General features: G+C 46.7%; 1 protein-coding gene across 3 annotated transcripts in view; it reads right to left on the reverse strand.

Moving 5' to 3' along the window:
* TCF20 (transcription factor 20) overlaps positions 1-16562 on the reverse strand; it is a 138073-nt gene extending 121511 nt beyond the window's left edge. For 2 of the 3 annotated variants that reach the window (XM_075078605.1, XM_075078569.1), the window contains exons 1-2: positions 13413-16562; positions 644-754 (exon numbers count right to left, since the gene is read on the reverse strand). The gene's annotated coding sequence lies outside the window, so the exon portion shown is untranslated. The remainder of the gene's footprint in view (positions 1-643; positions 755-13412) is intronic. The other variant, XM_075078597.1, reaches the window with a different exon arrangement.
* Between the last annotated feature and the right edge of the window lie 4439 nt (positions 16563-21001).

A 21001-nucleotide genomic window follows, 5' to 3' on the forward strand; every position in this document is an offset into this window, starting at 1 on the left:
GAAGGGAGCCAAAAAGCCACTTCAGTTTGCCACTCAGGCTGCAACCTGTGCTTTAAGCCCATGCAAGGCTCTGGATTCACATTCTCTCTGACCTTTTATTTCATTCCAGGCCTCATGCTATATACCTGCTGCCACAGCAGCCAAATATCTGTAAGCAGCACACAGAGAGATGTGGCTTCCTACTGATCTATTTGCTTCCTCTCCTCTGTCATAAAGGGAACAGTTTATGCAAGGGTATTAGTCTGTTTTACATTAATTTCTAGAACTGGGACAAATGACCTAAACTTTGACATTTCTGAAAAAAGTTAAATTATTTTCATCTTTCTTAGTAATCAGAATAGATTTACTTTTCATTTAAAACACCAAATTTCCATCCCAAAATATTTGAAGTAGTTACTGAAATGTTTTCTTTACCAAAGCCATGCAAAGCCTCAAGATTATTAATAACATTTTGAATATGAAGAGGCACAACATTGCTCCATACCAATAAGAAAAAAAAAGCAGAAAGCAGTCAAATTTTCACACAATAAAGTTATTAATTTTGAAAACTAGTACTTTCTACTAAAAATTCTTGCATTTAAAAAACCAGAAAGGTTTCCAATAACTCTACACACTTATGGGGGCAAAGAAAAAGAGACCCTACCCCCAGGTGGATGGCATTCCTCTCTTTGGATGCAATGTGGTAACATTTGATTGACGCATCTGATCCATTCCAAAACTCCAGGCGACGTTTTAATCATCAATGGGCAGAATCCTATTAATTTTCAGGAAAAAAAAAAAAAAAAGAAAAACAGAGTAGAATTTGGAGGCAGGACACAGAGTACCTGGCATTTGTCTAGCAGATCCAGCTGATTTAGGTCCATAACAATCAACAGATTAAACACTGAGTTGATGGCAGAAACTCATATCTACCAGTGTAAGCTCCTTCCTCCCCTCCACCCTCTTTCTGCCATCTCAGCTGAACCCATTTTCCCAACACAACCCAGAACATTAGTCCCATACCAAAGGAAATTAAACAGGAATAGGGAAAGGAGTGGGAAAGCGTAAACCAGGGTAAATAGGGATAGCATAAAGAGCCCACTGGCATGCAACCAAGAGCCCACACAGGACTTGCTACAGCAGAAAACAGGAGATCAGGCACGTATGAGAAGATGGCAGGAGAGCAGATGCAAGAAGGTGATGGTTCAAGTGGTCCCTGAGCTCAGGGGGTAAGAAATGGCAGCAGGCAGAGTACAAAAGTGAGCCCCAGCATGCACACCAAGCTCAGCCTTCAGAAGCAGCAACACACCAGGTGAGCCACTAGCTTGGTGTCTGCTGTGATAGGCATTTTCATTACCGACAGGCATGGTATGAGAAATATAGTGTGAACCTTCCACATTAAACAAGGCTTCCCAGTCTGCCCATAAGTTCATTTTGCTATCAGTCAAACCCAGATTCACCAATATCAGCCATTTTTGCTCTGAAACAAGCCTCCATTTACAGTCTTGCACCAACCAGTTGCTCCTGTTTCATTTCAGCACTGATGAGCCCTACAAGCCCTCAGGACCCGCCAACATAAGAGGTGGCACAACCCCCCAGAGGGAATTGACCTGTTCCAGTGGTGGCCAGAAGGCCAGCACTGTCAGTATGACCCTTCCAGTGGGCCAGCTGATGTGTCAGTCCAGCCCACATCCTAGCCAACTGACCTGGAACCAGACACCTTCCTACTATAAGTCAAAACATGTCTGAATGATCAGCAGGACAGCTGGGAAATAATACTGGTCTAGCTGGCTGGCTGCCTGTTTGGGAATGCGAGCTGCACAAAGGTCTCTGGGCACATCAGTCAGTCACCTTGTTGTTCCTTACATCTGTTCTGTGTTCCCAAGTCTTGGGAGGATTAGCAGCAGAGAAGAGCTGGATGAGGAAAAGCAGGGAAGGCAAGAACAAGCTGATGTACTGCGAAGGGAAGGGAGCAGCATGCTGAAGATGGAATCTTACTGTAGGAAAAGTAGTTGTTACAGTGTGGAGCAGAAGCTGCGGAAAACGGGAGGGGGCTGTTAGCAGAAAGAAGGCAGGCAAAGGCATGCCACCACAGGGAACAGGAAGGGCATGTAGCCCAGGTCCAATAAATTGGGTATCACCACCAATTATATTACACCAGCCCTTATAAACCCTCAACCGCTGACTGGGAGGCCCTAGGTTCAGCAACAAGCAGGATCTGCCACAAGCATTCCTGCCTGGCAGCTTCAGGTAGTCATTTAAGGCATCTCAGGTCTGGACCATTAAGTACCCTGAAGATAAGGACACAGACCTTGAATTCAACACAACGTGGTCACATGAGCTCACACAATGAGAGAAGGATATGCTCCCAGTCCTGACAAGGACTGCATAGCAGCAGCTCATGCCTCCCTTAGGCTCCTCAGAGCAAGCGGTTGCATACCCAGCCAGACTGCCTTTGTAACCAATTCCCCCGGCCCGTCAGGAGGGCCTGAACCCTGGACCATCAGCAGTGAAAGCACAAACCTCTACCTCATGCTCTAAATAATTAAACTCTGTGGGAGCAGCAGCAGACTCATAAAACTCTTACACAGACCAAGCCAGCCATTAATGGGGGTCAAAGATGAATGCTCTATTTTTTTTTAAGTGTGCTTTGATGCATGGGGAGAGTGGTGAGAGGAGATCTTCATTACCCTCTCTGGTACCTGATGAATTTTTCCTTTCCTGGCTATCAACACCTCCTACTTCCACCCAAACCCCATACTGCTGGCAATCATCTGGACAGCCAGAGACAATCAGAAGGTGTGTTTGGATGACATCTGTGCTGGCCGGTCACCTGCAGGTAGAGAAGCAAGAGGCCTCGCTGCGCAAAGCCAGGCTCTACCAGAGGCTCAGCCAGTGCTTATTACGAGGTTTGGGTTTCACACAGATGCCGCCGGGTGGAATCCCAGGGCCAGCATGATGCCGAAAGTCATGCAAACCACAACCTCACACATCGTCTCCCCTACAGCAAGGCACGGAGCAGAGGACAGGCCAGTAAAATCTGTCGGGATTATTAGCTTGGGCTCACAGCCAGAGCTGGGAGCTGCCGCAAGGGCAGGGAGACTGCCTGCAGCCCTGCAGGTCAGTGGGAAGGAAGTGGAAGTCCCCTGACAGGCAAGGATAGGCAGCAGGCAGGAAAGGCAAGACACAGTTGAGAAAAGGTCACGGAAACACTAGTCTGACCCGCCCCTTCTGGCCTTAAAATACACATACACACATGTGTGAGCTTCTTACTACTCTGCTTTGTTCAGACATTTTAAGGAGAGCTCTGCGCTTCCCACTCCCTTTGCATTCCGCCAGTCCACACCAGTTCTGGAAATGGTTATTTAGGCTTTCCATCAATGAAAACCTCAGGTGGAGAGAAAGGAGAGCAGTGAGTTTCTAGGAAGGAATCACCACATCGACACAGAAAACTCCCCCAGCAGCACACAGGTATGTTGGATGCTATATCGGCAGTGTCAATCCCAGCCTGCACTGGCTGAGCCTCTGCCAGCTTGTTTTCTCTGCTGCATTTGCTCCATGTGGAAGAGAGGCCACAGACTGCAAGTGGCTCTGGGTTCTCTGCTACTGCGCTGAGAAAGCGGCTGGTATAGCAAAGCCAGCTTTTATTTATTATTTATAAGTAGTCCTGATAGACGCCCTTTTTTTCTGGTCACTAGGAACCTTCTCCTGGCAAACCCCAATACTTGCACTCTCAGAGGGAAGTTAAGAGCTTTACAATCAACACCAGCACTCATCTTTCACAGCATGGCAAAAGCAGCAGCTGTTACTTCCATTATTCTTGGAAATAAGGGGGAAAATAGCTAGGACTCTCAAGCCTTGGCACCTCTTCCCTCCCACCGTTTGGCTACCAGAGCTACGGTTACTATTCAGGGCAGAAGTGCTCAGCAGGGCACACATTCCAGGGGGCTGAGCCATCCCGCCTGGCCAGGCTCAAAATGGCAGACAGCAATGAATAGGATAATTAGAAAGTACAACAGAAACCGCAACATAAAAACAAGCAGCTTCTATTACAAGAAACAGTTCTATGGCATGGTTAGATCCATCACCCCATATGCTGGGTCGCGGTGGTGCCTCAGGAGCCTGCTGCTATTATCTGTTTGCAATCACATTTCAGCCCATCTTTCTGCTTAATGCACGAAAAGCAGAGCTAATCAGATTCACTCTCTCTTTCTGCTTAATGTCTCCAGTTCCCAAGCATGCTCTGTACTGCTTCAACTGATGTTCGACTAACACTAGCCAGGAGCACAGAGTAAAATAAAAAAAAAAATTAAAAAAAAAGAACTACCTCTTAATTTCAATCCTTCTTTCCCCCTATTATGTCTAAAGTTCCTTCTACGCTTGAGCTTTGCAAACAAAAGTCAGGAAATTCCCATTTCCCTCTCTATACCACACCCGGCTCACATATGAGTTCCCTTCTCCAAACTGCTCCTCCAATGGTATCTGGGCAATTAATTATAGCACAGACCTATCAGGCTTTCCTCTCGCTCTCTGGGACAGCTTTTTTAAATATTTCCTGGCTAGGAACTTCCACAGAAGGATGTCTTCTACTGCCACCATAATACCCCCTCTTTGTTAATCTATCTGAAGTGACCATCACATGCTCACCTCCCCCATCTCCCCCCAGCACTATTTAATTATTGTACCCCTACATGGGAACTCTAACATGCCCTCGGCATTTCCAGTCTGAGGACAAACAGGGCCCTGGAAGCTGCTTCTTCACTGCATTCCTTCGCACTCCACAGGGCAGCTGGAGCATTGCTAGAGTCAGCTACAACACCTGGATCTTTGCTAGAGCGACCAACACAACAGCACAGAAGGCCCCTGACTGGGCAGATTGCATGAAAATTCAGCTAAGAGATCCAGGAAAAGACTGGCTTACAGGAACACCCATCATCATGAGCCAGGTTAAGCAGCACAGGAGGAGAGTTACCCATTACAAGCACAACTGAAGATTTGCCAGAAGAACAACAACAACAAAAAATCAGCAAGTATTTACAGGAGATGAGAAAAAGATGTAGGTGGAAGACAAAAGTGCCTGGATACATATCTCTATCCAGAATGAGTAGAAGGAGGGGAGGGGAAAAAAAAAAAAAAAAAAAAAAAAGAGAGACTGCAGAGATGAAACCCCAGACAGCCCCTGCATCTGTACACATCCCCCAGCTAACACCCACTACATCAATCAGAACAATGGCAGCTCCAGAGAAGACCCCGATTATCCAGCTCCTTCACTAACATCTTCCCCAGAGGCTGCACGCATATGCAAGGGGATGGAGGAAAAACATACTTCTCAGTGAGATTACTTACAGCGTTTTGTATATTGACCCTCTCTTAAAAATGTGTCTTTAGAAAAAAAATACAGCAGCTGGCTTATAAATGTGTCAGATTAAAAAAAAAAACCATATCCTTGAAAACAAAGACACTTTGTGCTCAGCATATCCAGTGGCACCATTATTTAATATCAATACACTGGTTCTTTCCTTTATTCACTCCATCCTTGAAACACAAATCCACTGTAACAGCCACCCAGTGCAATCTTCTCATGCAAAGCAACACAACCCTACAATAATTCTTCTCTTGCCATAATGTCTTCACATACCAACGAGAAGATTTTAGGCTGAAATGCTTAAAAAAACCCCAACCAACTGCAGTACAGTATGAAACAAACCTCTAACAACTCTCAAGTTGAAGCAAATTCCCTCATCCTTCCCTACTTTCCTTAGTTGAAAATGGCTGCACAAACATTTCTAATTCACGCACCACACGGATTGCAACCTGCCCCTCCTGCCAGGTACGGCTGCTCGTTTGGTCCACACACACATAGGCTCACTGCACCCTGCAGCCTCTGGCACACTACTCTTCACTGACATCATCTTCACCTTCATGATGTATAAAATTCGCCAGACAGACACAGTATCTGCTCCTTTAGCCATAAAGCAATCACTGTAGGCCAACAGACGCCTCCATCTAGTCTCCCCAACGCACACTCTGACCTGCACCGTGCCCCTGCTAAGTAGACACTGGGGCACACATCTCATTAGGTGACACATCCGTCCTTCTCCACAGTCAGCAAGGGCTAATACAGGTACACCAATATATCAGTGGCAAAGCCAAGGCAGAAACACTGTTCAGACTGGTCAGCAGAAGCAAAGGTCGCCTTGGCCAGTTCCCACGAAGCCTAAGCTTCAACACACCCCAGGCTCCATCGCATCCCTAGAGCAAGACAGTACCATTCTGCAATACCGCGGCAGTGTCCCACAAGGCCTTCCCAATTTCTGCTGGTGCCTGAAAATTAGTTAGGCAGTAGCAGCTGGAGCAACTGCAAGTCACAGTTCAGAGGTGGAGACACCTCATCCTGGTGCCATGGTACCCAACTTCTGGCCTGGCTCACCATGGGTGTACAGAAAATTCTCCAGACATTTTCCTGCCCTTGCCATTTATCCCAGGCCTCAGGGGCCACCCAGTCCCATCAGCTCTGAGGCCTCAGTCCAAATGGCCACCATCACCACATTTGTGGAAGCTCTTTCACAAACTCAGCCTACAGCTATCTCCTCAGGCAGTCTCCTTTTGCCCTCTCATAGGGGAGGGTTATGGCTACTATTTTTTGAGCCCAATAATAATAATACGAGCCTAATAATAATAATTCCTAGGCTCAAGCAATTGGCTGTTAGCAATGGGCTCTCAGGAACTACGGTATGTTTCTTACTGCAGAGGCAGTGAAACTCAACCTTTTCCCTTTCTTTCCCCTTTTGAAAATATTGCTTGGGAATGGAGTCAGCATCTGGACACACACAAGTATATCCCGGGGAAAGAATGAGAGGATCGGAGGGGAAGGGAGGGACCTGAAAACGAAGGCTGAGGGCGAGGTTTCACATTACAGCTGAACCAGGCTAATAGTTCACTGCCGCCAAAAAAGGGGGGCCCACTTCCACCTTTCTTTCATTCTGTACCTTTCACTGCTGGCAAAACAAATCTCACCCCTCCTGCGCGGCACTTCTGATGCTAGCCTGAACCTGGTGAGCAGGTTCAGCTCTCTGTCCCAGGAGAAAACTATTCACTCTTATATTTTTGGGCAAGCCAGCTTTCTGAAAGCTGAACGAGCTAGATCTGTTTAGCACCAGAGTGGACACAAGGCAAGGAACAGAGCCACAGAGCCACGAGCAAGGCATGACCACCCCTCTTAGAAGGAGTAAATGATTAGACTGATTCAGCCACAACAAGAAAATCCATCCTTATCCATATGAAACTGTGGTTTCACCCAACAAGTATACCAGTCAGCACAAAAGGAGAGGCCTAGCTGAAAAGCCTGCAATAGCGATATTTGCTAACAATCTTAAAACAGGGAGTTTTACCTATTATTAGGCTCTACCTACCAAAAGCACTTCTGAACTGGATGATGAAGGCAGCCATGCAGGTAAAGACTGACACTAAAACTGAGCAGGTCAAACCAGAGAGAAATATGAGAGATACCACAGGATTTCCAGTAATAATTGTGCCTATTTCTAAATTGGACTCTGTTATTATCAAACAAGATGGCTGCCTTCATCACTATGCTCAGAAATGTCTGTTTGCATTACCAACTTAAGAATTAGTTTCAGGGTGCTCTTGATAAAGGATTTTTCTTTCCTCATCAGCATCTACATCACCTGATGAACAAAAATAATGCAGTTCTTTCTGATTAAAAAAAAACAAACAAAAAAAAAAACAAAAAAAAGAGCCCATATTACTCCACTGTCTTTATTCCTCTCCACCTCCTCTGCTCAATTACTAAAAGCAATTTACGGACAATAAATGTAACTTCACAGCTGCCCGTATGAAGTATTCCCTTCATTTTATAGATGAGGTTACAGGCTATACAGAAATTAATATCAGCAAGGTCTACTTCAAAGCTGGATAAGCAAAAGGAACCAATGAACGCTTAAAGAATACAGATCATGCCTGTACTCTAATAAAACCACTAATAAAGAATTAAGAATGTTACCAGTTGGATATAAATTCCTTGAATGTATCTGCTTAAATACAGTAACAAACAAAAGCTTGCTCTGAGGTTTTGCTTGGTTTTATTCTATTTTTATTAGGAACAACATCATGAGACTTCAGATTTACCACTCAGCATCCCATAAACCAAACATGCTCACTTTACTAGTAAACACATGCTTAATTGCTAACCTCATGGACTCAAAGAGGACCGGGTCTTCCCAGTTGGTGCATGATCACCAGGAATCTGCAGCTAGAAACTCTGTACATAATTTTAATCAAGGAAGATAAGCAAGCCAGGAGAGACTCCAATGGTCTCTGTCACAGCCTCACTGGCTTTGGCTTGGCTAGGAGCAAGAACCTCGTCTGCTGTTAAAATCACTGGCGGTGACTTTGAAAAAGCACCAGGAATAACGACACTAAAGGGGGGGAAAAAAAGTGCAGTTTTGTACAGGCACTCTTCTGATGATAACTGCTCCTTAAGGCTTAATAAAAATGCACTACCAACTTTTCTTCTTCCACACATTAGCAGAGCTCAGAAACAGCACCTGAGTCTAGCTGCAGAACTCAGCAGGCCCAGCTTCTCCCAGGAAGAAAACACCACCAGCATGCAGGTACTCCAAAGGCTGAGTTATCTGAACAGTTACTTCAAGGGAAAATAATCCCATTAAGAATTGGGGTCTCGGTATTACACCACTTCCACTCTGTCCATTTACTACCAAACCTAACACCAGTAGGTTAGTAAATTCACCATGCTCCTCCATCCACCTCCAAGATCCTTTCCTCACACTGTCCCCTCTTTAGCCAACCACCACCTGTCATTGCCTGTACATTTCCTTACCCCTGACTAACACAAACTAGTATTTGTACAACCACAGCACTTGGAAAACTAATTTAGGATTAAGGCCTTCATTTCTAGCCTGCATACAAATACCTATACAAATACCATGCTTAAACCAACAGGGCATTGTGGGCTTCTGTGCTGTGACTAGCTTAAAACCAAAAGCCATATCACGCATGCATCCAAAAACAGACAGGCTTCAAGACGGACCAAAAAAACCAAACCCCACACGAAGGATTTGGACTTGTAAAATCTCTCACGTAGGGAGAGATTGATAAACACAATAACATTTCTAGCAGAACTGCCATTTTCTGCATTTCACTGCAGCAAGTACAGATGTTTGTGCCCACCGATACTCATGCCCTTTTCACCCAAGCCTGCAACTGCATCACAACCTCACGCTAGTCCCAAAAACAGCTCAGCAGATGTAGCTGCTGCAGAAAGTGCTTGCCCCAGCAAGTGGGAGTCATTGCACTGAGCACACAACCCATGCTCCCCTTTCCCGGCAAGGTCTGGGGTGTTCATGCCAACCCGTCAAGCCCTGAAACCTCCCAACAGCGGCACAACAGCAGGAGAGAGGCAACCTAACAGGCTTGAACGGGTAGTCCTGAGGTTTAAACCAGCACCCCGCTGTTATCAGCAACACTATGGGAGTCCAGAACTCCACTCCTACCATGACCCCAGTCCAGCAGCCACCATCCGCTCTACCTGAGGACAGGCCACAGCACTCCTCCCTCTCCTAAACTCTTCCAAAGGGGATGGACTGGGAAAGTAACCAGTGGCTCAGGCTGAGAATTTTATTTTTGAGTTTGGTAGATCTGTTGTGGAGCCTGGTCCACTGATATTTTTCTAATATAAGGAATATATAAGATGCCTAGAATTTGATAGCTGCTTTTTAATTAAATTGAAATAAGTAAATCACAGCCTGTTGCCATGGAGAATGAACAGACACAGCCTCTTGACTCCAGGGCAGGATCAAGCAGGAGAAGCAGACAAGGCTCTGAAATTAAAAACACCTATTTTAAAGCAAACTGTCTTGATAATTAGCAAAAAAACGTGGTATAGGGAAATAATATAACCATATGGCAGGATGTGGTTTTCAAGGTGAACTACAAAGCTGTTTTAAATAAATGAATAAGCTGCTGGAGCTGCTGGGTCACTCACAGAACCATATATGCAGGATTAAACATGATTTTTAAAATACACCAAAAAATAGCAATTAGCTCTTCTTTCAGTTTCCTGCCTATAGCCTGCATCTGTGTCTGTTCTTATGTTTAAGGACTTCTTTCAAGTGATTAACGTTTGTACCTATTTGCAGTTACCAGAGAGCCGTCAAACTCAGACATTTTCAAAAGCCTTGTGGTTCACCCTGAAGCGAGAACCAAGTTTATGGGATATAAAACCTTTTATCTCTTACTCAGTGTCATTACACAATCCTGGCCAGGTCATCAGACACTAATAATCATCCTGAAGCTGTGCATCCCTGTTATGACTTCCATGACAAAGTGACCTAGGGGGGAAGGAACTTGCCCCACACATGCCATGTATCCCTGTGCTACACCTCTCAAGCAGCACAGCTCAGAGAGAGTCCAAAGGTAACGCTGGTCTGTCAGGGGGAGGCAGAAGGGCCCTCAGCGCAAGCCTGGCTAATGGACAAGAGCCTTCCTGGTTTGTCCAGAGCGCAGGGCATCAAAATATTCCACCCTTCCTCCCTCCGACCTCACCTGTTACCAGCTCACCCCTGTCAGCAAAGGCTGCCCAGAAAGATGGGGCTGGATAGTTTGTGCTGCTCCTACACCACCCCTGCAGAGAAGGTATTGTGCAGCAGTTGTCCTGCCCTTAAGGCACTTGTGCTGGGCTTGGATCTAAAAGGGCCACAGCAAGGAAACTCCTTCATCACCTTTTTGAGCCCAGCCAGGGCCAATCTGAGCAAGACTGTCTTACAATTTCCAGTAAGCGTGTGGCCAAAGTGCATCAAATTCACAATAGCTTAAAAATACTTGACATAAATTGTACCTGATGACTCAGTTTCAAAAATGTGCTGCACATTTTTTTGAAGGGAAGGGACGGATGAACTAACATTCACTTCAAGCCTCCCATCCACTCTAAGGGAAAAGCCAACCTTTTCTCCTATTTTGTGAAGACACAAGTTGTCAGCCACAGTTGTTAGTCTTCCTTTGCAGCTAATGGCCCACATAAAACAAACCATCAGGGTCCCAGTCCAGGCCCTCATGACACATCCAGTTACATTAAAAATCAGTCATATTTTCAGCACTAATCAGCCAAATTTGAGCAGTCTATTGACAAGTTCTCTTCTATTCCCCACCACGACCAAGAAATAACCCTCAGAGGGAGGGGAGTCAAGACAGAAATCTTAGAAAAAGAAAGTGCTGGGGGAAAATGAGCAATTAAAATCAGTATTGCCTGCTTTCACAGTTTTGCCCCATATTTTTGGAGCATTTGCTGCTTTAACTGAAGCCATACTACATAAGATTTCTTGGCTTTCATTAAAAAAATAAACTCCAGGTCCAAGTCTGCACGAAGATATACACGAACTTGCAAATCTGGTTTACCCTGAAGAACGCCAACAAGGACCCCAATGCCACTCCTTAAAAATGCTGGGGTGGGGGTGGCACAAGCAGGCTACCTCGTAGTCTCCGAATAGTTGGGGCCGACATCAGTATCTGCCCAACCTCCCCATTCACACACCCCCTTTCTTTCCAAAGCCTGCGGCAAGAGGAGATGCAAAACATTTCAGGACACATTAGCTGCACTGGAAGGTGCTACCCGCCCTCAGCTTCCCCTCTACCCACGGCCTTCCCTGGTGTGCAGTTTCCTGCTGCTTGAACCACAGTCCTGCCCCACCACCCGAACACAAAGGGCTTCGCAGGGGCTGTTCCAGCCCTCACAGGCACCAGGCACCCAGAGGGCAGCGGGTGGCTTGTTTCTCCTCACCTCATAGCTTTACTTATGTTTAATTTTGACTTAAAGAGACTTAACACAATCAAAGGCCAGCCTAGCACCTCCCTCTGAGAGGAACTGTGGTTTCTTCTCTGTCCCCACAAAGCCAAGATAACCGCGCAGGGGAAGACTCCTTCCCAGGGACGCTCCCAGTTGGACAGAGCCAGGGTTAACAGGCAGCTGCATTAAGATTCAAGCCAGGCGGCCACTTGGCATATGGAGGAAGATGCTAGCCGTGCCCAGGAGCAGATTATTTTTGTACCACAGCACAGAGGGTCGTGGGACAAAAATAAAATTAAAAAGACAAAAAAAAAAGCCTAACACAAAACCATTTCCTTCAGCAGCATCGCACCACACTGTACACACAAAGAAGGGAAAGTACTTGCGGGGCCGAGCCCCCTGCCCAGGCTGTCCTCAGCCCCCCATTCCCATCACTCATGTTCTCCCCCAACCTCCAGCCTGCCCCTGTGCCACCCCAGCTCCCTGCAAGCCCCTCCAGCACCCCCAGCCCACCTCCCCAGGCACCCCTTCTACCCACAGACTTCTCCTGACCTCTACACCCCCAGCATGCCTCCTAGCACCATGCTCTCTGCACCCACAATCAGCAAAACCGGGGGAGAGCAATTCCCAAACAAGAAGAAGCCTCAGACACCAGCCTCGCCAGGGTATTTTTTACCCAGTGGCAAGTCTCACCACGCTGCTGCCTGGGCTTCCACCGGGAGTTTCCAGCTGTAAACCTCCGGTGGCTGCGAGGCTGCTCACTCCAGGAGCGTGTGGCACATGTGCTCGCCCCTGTCGCTGTCAACAACTTCCAGTCACGGCCCCAGTGGGCAAGTCCCGGGTGGGCAAGGGGCTGCCTACAGCCACCAGTAGTAAACTGTCTTGGGAAAGGCAACTCATAAGCAGGATGGCGCTTTAATGAAAACAAAGATCACCTTAATATTCTTCTTAAGAGCCAAAAAAGTCAAGACGTGTTGGTCCATAAGTGTGGGGGGAAGATGGGCCAAAGGAGGGGAAGAAGGGGGGGGGTGGCAATGCACAAAACCCCATAGCATTAACCGCCTGTTCGCCATAAAAGCAAAATAATATGAAGGAACTGGAGATTAACGAGGGCTGCAGACAGCCGGCCGGACAGAAATCCAGGCCAAGGGGCGAGCGGCTGCCCGCGGGAAGCATCCGTGCTCCCCCGCACTCAGCAGCCCCGGGGAGGCCGCCCCGCCGCCGGAGCCCCCCACGCAGCGGCGTGGAGGCGCCCTTCCTTCACACGCGGGGAAAGCGGCTGAGGAAGGCGAGGGCAGCGGGGCCCCCGGGGGGGGGGGGGGGGAGCGCGGGGAGAGCTCGGGTTACGGCCCGCTTAAAATCAAATAAACCCACCCGCCCACCCCCCAGAATAAACGCCGCACACACGCGGGGGAAGGGGGGCGGAGACGACATACGACAAAACCCAAGAGATTAAAAAAGTCACCTCAGCGCAATCGCAGGGTGGAGGGGAGAGGGGTCCTCGTCAGGGCGAGACCCCCGCCCCTCCCGCCAGGTGTGCGTGTGGGGGGGCGCCCTCGTGCGCAAGGTGATGCGGGCGGGAGGGCAACCAACCGCCGTAACGGCCGCCGCTTACCTGTGGGGGCCGGCCCTCAGGGTCCCATGGCAGCCCCGTCCCGCGGCGGGCAGAGGGGCTCCCGGTGCTTTGTTGCGCGGAGGGGAGCGAGTAGGGATCCTGTCAGCTCATGTGACGCGGCGGGCTCGCTCTCCGGGGCTTTTCCGTGGTGGTGGTTTTCTTCCCTCCCCTCTCCCCTGCCCGCCCTACCGCCGGCGCTCAGGGCAGGCCCCGCAGCCGGGCGCGGGTCTCAGGCCCGACTGGCTGCTGGCAGAGCGGCGGCGGCGGCGGCGGAGGAGGAGGAGGAGCCGTCGGCGGGGCGGGCTCCCTCAGCAGGGCCGGGCGCGGAGGAAGGCTCTGGCATCTCACAGCGCTGCCTGGAGGGGGAGGGCGCTGCCCTGGGCCCCTGCGCCCCGTCGTGTGTTGTCGTGTCGTGTCCCTTTCCCCCCCCCCACCGCCCCGGGCTCCCGCTCTCGCCCCCGTTTCCTGAGAGGAGGCGGCGCCGCGGGCCCGCCCCCCACTGCCCCCCGAGGCCTCGGTGGGATCGGTCTCTGCCCCAGACCGGCAGGCCTCGCGCCGTGGAGGGAAGGCCCCGCCGCAGCGGGGGAAGCGGAGCCGCGGTGGGCCTCTGCGGTGGGCCTCGGGGCAGGCGCCGACTTCCCCTAGAGGAACGGCCGCCCCATGGCCCGTGGGGTGTTGCGGGAGCCGCGGGGGAGGCAGGTAGGCAGGGGCTTCTCCGGACCCTTTCGGCGTGGGGGAGCAGTGGGTGAAACGGCCCCCCGAACACTGGGTTTGTTCCCGAGGCTGCTGTTGCTGCACTTCGGGCCCTGATGCATAGGCCTGGGCCTGCCGCAGCAGTCTGGAAAGTAAATGAAAACGTAATTATGTGCGTTCTAGTTGGGGCTCGCAATAAAATAAAGGAAAACCCCTCGTTTTCTCTAGAAGAGATCAGAGAAGTAGCAGTACTGAGTCAGACCAGCATCCTGCCTCCGAAAGTGCTGAACAGACAAACCCTAAGACAGACTGTCAGCTCCACAATGCTGCCCAAGAAGAAACCCCCATGACCTAGTGATCGTGTGGTCAGGCACTTCCCAACCCACAGCTGCAGTCTTCATATTTGTTTCCAAAGGATTTTTCTTCAATGTGTTCAGTCTTTTTTTCTTTTTTTTGAACCATGTGAAATTTTTGTATCTGCTACATCATGCAGCCAGCATCCAGCTCTCTTCTTCAGACAGCATTTAGTCATCTCCTTTTGTTTGCCAAGCTCTAAGTGGGGGGCAGAGAAAGATCACCTTTCTGCAGCTCTTTAACACCCTGATATGCCATTTTTCTTCACAAGCCAAGTCTGAAAAACATTACACCACCAATCCAGGCCATACATGGGAAACACGCATGACATTTCTATCAGAATTGCGGACAGCGCGGAAAACCTCGGACCCCATCATCAAATACAACCGCAAATTCAATGAGCAGCTTCCCTGCTGCTCTAGTCAGTCCCAAGATTGCTCCTACACTGGCATCAGCTTTCTAGACACCACAATTGACATTTAAAAATGGCACCCTGCAAGCTATCACATACACAAGAACCTACAGACCATAAAACTTCCTCTGTAAAGCAGATGCAATAAGACCAGCAGCCATCCAAAGCGCACCAAGAAGCTGTGAGATTCAGCCAGCCCTGCAGATACTGTTGCACCTGCTCTGAAGGGAATGCTGGTTGATGTCCTTTATCCAGCAAGGTCACTCTTACAGCAAAATAAATAACAAATTTACTACAATAAAGATAGGACAGCAACAACAGCAATTTTAGAAAATCACTTTTCAAGGGATCAAGGTTTATTTGGTGTTTGTCTAGTGCAACCAAAATTAACAAGTACTGGCAAAGTCTCACTGCATTAGCTTTCTGCAAATTTGTTTTTCTGCTTTTTGTTTTCGAGTCTCTTCTGTAGCATTCCTTTCCTGCAACCGCGTGCCCCTAATAGCAATAATATTCCACACTAAAATCCACGCATAAAATAACCTTTTAAATTACTGTCTCTGAAAGATTTTTTTCCAGTGCCTCTTCCCCTAACCTTCAGGCTCTCCCTTTACCAGCTCATTACAGGAAGCAAATCCACAGATGAAAATACATGAAATGAAACACTTGAAATAGAACCAGATACTGCCAGAGCATCAAACATGAAATACGCCAGTACTGCTCCACAGACAGCATAATCAATGCCCTCCCTCCCACAGCAAAACCACCAAAGTTCTTTGTTCCTGCATGTACTCATACCAAATCTCTACAGTTCATCACTTCAGCCAGAACACGAGATACCCCCGCAGAAACCATGTGAATGAACTAAATAATTGCTGTCTTAGAATGAGCGCGTACATCCAGCCAATAAAGGACAGAAAGACGCACTCATCATTAGGAGAATATTTGTCAGAAAGCAACAACTCAAACCCCTCAATCCTTACCCAAAGAACACCTACAAAATATTCCCAAAAGATAAAGCTCGGATTTAAAATTTATAATCCCTAGATACTAAAGCTTGTGGATTTAATGGAGATGTTGCCTTCCTAGCCTGCCACAGCCTCCCGGCTGACCTCTCCCTTTGTCACCAGCACAAACAAACCTTTTTTGCTAGTGGTCCAGCAGAGAACCAGCAGCCTGTCCGTCACTTCTGCTTGCACCCCTTTCCACTCCATAGGTGCTCCTTTTTTTTTTCTGAAGCGGTCAAACTGGTTAATATAATTAGATTAAACTAAGCGCAATTGCATCTAACCTGTAGATAGCTTGAATTTTGCTGCTTTCTGTCAGATCTGATAAAGAGACCCTGAGCCCAAAAGCTTGTTTGCTTTTTCCAGCTCTATCAGTAGATCTAATAAAAGATAGTACCTCTCACCACACACCTTGCTTCCCTAGGATCTTTAGACCATCACAGCTACAACAACACTTTACTTTTAATGTCTTGCCTGCTTTAACGAATTCATCCAGATTCTCTTATCTGTGAAATAGAATATGATAAAATGTATTCTGTTCTGTATCGATTCTTGTACTGCATTCATAAACGTAATATCCAAGTACCTTCTTGGACTGCTTTACCTGATCTGACTAACATCTGTCACATGGAAGGTTTGTGTTTTTTTTTTCTTGTTCTCTCCCCAGGAAGAAAATGATGCATGGAGCAAAGCATTTTGGTTTTGTGAGGTGGGTTTTTTTTCCTTTTCTCTATTCACATTGCTCTGCATTTATACCAGAGAAAATGAGGACGAAAACAATTTCTGTGATAGACCTTATTTCCCAGGGAAGTTAATTTCAGAGCATTGAGCCACCCGTAGAAAGATGTCTCCTGCACAAAGCAACATCTTAATACGTCATTCCCCACCAAAGAAAAGCTAATGCGTATTCTTGACATTTGGGACAGAAACTTCCTAAGGAAAGAACAGCATTTCCCTTTCTCCAGAAAAAGAGTTTCAACCCGTGATCCTCGGTATGTGACGTTCAAACAGATTGTTGCAGATTACTAACATACAGGCCAGCGCTCTATATGGTTATAAATAGGAAAATCTGGAAACCAAAAAGAGTAACATGCCTTTTAATTGCACTGAGGGAGATTATCATAGGACAGCTTGGAGGGGAAATGGTAGAGACAGACTATTTCGTGCTAAAAACCAGAGATAATTTACTTATGTGCAAGGAATCACACTGCTGTTCCTCAAAGAGGAACCCTGAACGATCCCATGTGTCTAAAAAGGCAGTAGGTACAACATGCAAGCTACTGAAAGATAGAAACTGAGGTGAAGAGAGGAATCATCTGTGCTCGAGCACTGAAAGCAGAAATACCAGAAGACCTCAGGGAGACAGTAGACAGCAGATTTAATATGTTTTTGCAATGTGATATGGCAGCAAAAATCATGCAGTTAATTTAATTTGGGGTTGTAAAGGCAGAGACCTCTTCTCAGAGATATAGGCAATAGTCACATTTTTTAATATAGTGGTGAGACCGCAGTTTGAAGACATGTTTAGTTCTGGACAACTCGGTGCTAGATAGATGTCAACAACTTGGAGGGAAATAAAAAAAAAGGGAACATAAAATGATAAAAAAGCTGGAAGGGATTACAGCATGTGTAGGTTGGCCAAATAACAACTGTGAAGAGCATCACGGGAATTGTGTATGAGAACTTCAGGGGTGCAGAAGCACCAGGGAGAGAGAAAGACTGTTTAAGGTTGTCTGAGGGAGTATAAATGGTATAAATGTAAATTAAATTAAGCAAAGGAAACATTAATCTACAAGACTGCAAGACGGCATCCCAGAGGAGCACCCATCACCTGATTCACATAAGAGTGCGTGGAGCAAAGCGCACAGGAAACTGCTTAAGAAACCCTGACTGCAGGAAGGGATTAGGTGAGGACAATATGCTTTTGGGACCGTTTAGCTGCCCACTAACTGGGACATTTGCAGAGCAATAGTTCTCAGCCCATTACATGACGGAAACTTTCCCTTCTCTATACTGTTGCTGGAGACACTTGTAGACCACCATAACCATGCCTAGTTCCAGCAGGTAACCATGGAAGGAGTGCTGTATTCAGAGGGGTTGGGGGGTGTGTGTGTGTGTGTGTTTCCAGAATTTTTCCCTTACCACTGGGATTTTCTTGAGAGTTCACTGGCTCATCATCTAATAAGAACAGCGGTGACAGCACTCCTGTGTTTTAATATTGTCACCATAACGTTCCCTTGGATTACACAGACTTTGGAGCAGATGTCCTGGACAGCACTTATCTCTCCCAAGAAGTCTGTGGCATCCAGATACAGCAGTTAATTGGAATGAAAAAAATCAGAGGCTTTATTATTCCTTAGTTAGAGGGATGAGATCAATTCCTTTTTCTAACATAGGAAACCAACTTGAACTTGTACCTGTAACACCTTTACATCACACTGTGCCATCATGTATTCTGGCCTGCCTGTCATACAGAAGAGGAGACCTGACAGTATAATATGTTCCTCCCAAGCAAGGGCTGATATACCATGTTGCTGCTCATCCTCAGCACGCACATCATCAATGTGCCACATACACATTGCTGGGGGTAAAAAAAAAGAAAAAAATAGGCCAAAGAATTTAATAAATTTTCTACAAGGGTTTTGAATGTCTTTTCTTATTTAGTCTATATGTCTTTTTAACTACACCCCTTAGGGAGGCATGTGCAGTGATAATTATCAGTCTGACCATACACAAAGCACACAAAGGTATAATCCCCCATAACTGTTGACCTTGAGTGGCCTTTCTCTTCATAGCAGTGTCATGATCTTCATGAAGGAAACCTTTCTGCTTATTTATTTGAACGAAAAACATGGCCCAACACGCACAAGCATACAGCACATGTAAGTGACTAACCTTTGGGTTTGAGATAGTCTTGTAATGAGTTGCTGAAGCATACACTAAAATTAATTCATCATACCCCCCTAGTTTATCATGAACCTCTGATTGTTTCATTTACACTTGCCTAACAGCCCATCTTTCTCAGGACAACGTATGTTACAAACCTTTCTGTAATTTCATGCTCTAACCTTGCAGGCTATATTTAAAGAAAAAAAAAGGGAAGTGTTTTCTCCTTTCTTTTATATGAAGCTCTTGTCTAAGTGCTAGGGTAGGCACTGTCAGCTCTGAAAATTCAAGATTAATCAAGCAATTAAGAATTGATATCTAGTGACTTATCATGACTGGAAATGAGAGATGCTGCATTCATTTTAGCTCTGCAGGAACCCAAAATAGCTAACCTGATTTTTATGGACAGCAAGATTATTTTAAATCTTTTGTGGAGGAGAAGAAGAAGAGTTACAGCTCCTTCTATTAAACTGTTTTCTTCAAAACCCCCATATGCATTTTGCACATTCCAAAGGGTTGGTCTGTACAGAAGGCCATGCCAGAATTGCTGCTGTACTTCAGATTCACACCCTACCTTGACCTGGGTGAGTCTGAAAGTGTACAGAAATCCCAAGAGAGCAAAAGCCAAGCTGAAGTTTTACTTTCTCTTCCCCATGTGCTGGCGCAGTGCTGCACTGCTTGAATAAACAACCAGCCAAGCAGGAATTACATCACCTCAAAACTGTGGTTTCCGTTAAACATTAAAAAGAATGGCAAGCATTTCCATTCACGTAATTATCAGCATTATCACCTCTCCTCACACCTCCTTCTTCTCCAGCATCTAACTGTTGGGATGGTAGGGGGGCTTCTCTGCCTCCCTTCCACACAAGCAGAGAACACCTTTGACACTCAGCTGCAGCTATTTGCTCTTCCTTGTCTAAACCCTCTCAACAAGCTCAGGAACTTCTTCAGCAATCAGGAAGACTTTATGTGGTGGATGAGCAGCAACTCAGCACATTCCCTCCATAAATATTTATTTGGGGAATTACAGCATACATATTTGGGCTTTCCATGGTAATTTGGCTCTGATGAGCTTTCCTTATTGTCAAAATGGTGGATACCTCCATAGAAGACAGCGGTAACTTCTCCTGCAGCTCTGCTACCTCAGCAAACAGATCTCAGCCAGGCAAACATGAACCTGATCAATACCTGCACGAGAAATAAAAAATGAAAAGCAAAGGGCTGCAGAAACCAGAGCGAGTGACTCAGGAAGAAACATTTTTTTTTCCTAAACTATAAGGAGCTCAGCAGATCCTACTTATGCAGCTACTGGCTCCTACCTGGACAACCCGATACAAATAAGAACATAGGAACCTGAATTCTGTTCCTGACTTCACCTCTGACCCTCTGCAATTTTGGAAAGGTCATTTAACCTTCTGAGTCTCCATTTTTTCCATGTCTAAAGCTGAAATGTCATACTGAGCCTTGCGAGGACTTCTGAAATATTTGATTTTAATGGCACATGTCAGTGCCAAAAGCACCGTTAGCAGCATCACAGGGCTAATTCCCTCACAAGGGAGGGAAGCTCACTGTGGTTCACGTATTTTGGGCACAATTATTTCCCCTGGAAGTGCTCAGATATCATTGCATAAAATTGTAGGCAGAAAAATCTTTGAGATGGGATAGAAACCAGAGGCCCTGACTGGTTATTAAAAGACATATCATTTTGAAGAAGCCCATATGTTAGCTTTTCCATGTTCACCCTGTTCCCATTTGGATAATTACATTCTGACTCCTTAAAGCAGGGTGGCTGACCTGCCTGGCCCTACCAGCTGTATATCCAAATCTTCATGTGGCCCAGAGCAATACAACACAACGCACATATTTCAAAAAGGTGAAGGAAAAGAGGAGCTCCAGGAGAGGGTCATTGGCTGGTGGGGAGAAAGATTCCCTCCCAGAATGGGAGCTCTCCCCTCCTGCCTAAACAGTCCTTGCCTCAGGAGCTGACAACTTGCCCTCCTGAGTCACTTCTTATGGGAACCTGCCTGGTATTGTCAAAGCACCATTGCGCTTTGTCCCCAGGTGGCTGTGTTGTTGCAGCACTGGTGCTGTGAACCTTGCAGATCCACAGCTTGTAACACGGTTTGGCAGCTTAAAGGCCTTGTTATTTATAGTGAAGTACCTAGTAACATACTAGTTACTAATAGTAACCTGCATTTCTATTTTGTCATTAACAAAGAAAAACATTGTATACCTCACAG

This window comes from Phalacrocorax aristotelis, chromosome 1 (genome assembly GCF_949628215.1).
Source record: "Phalacrocorax aristotelis chromosome 1, bGulAri2.1, whole genome shotgun sequence".
Lineage (NCBI taxonomy): Eukaryota > Metazoa > Chordata > Aves > Suliformes > Phalacrocoracidae > Phalacrocorax > Phalacrocorax aristotelis.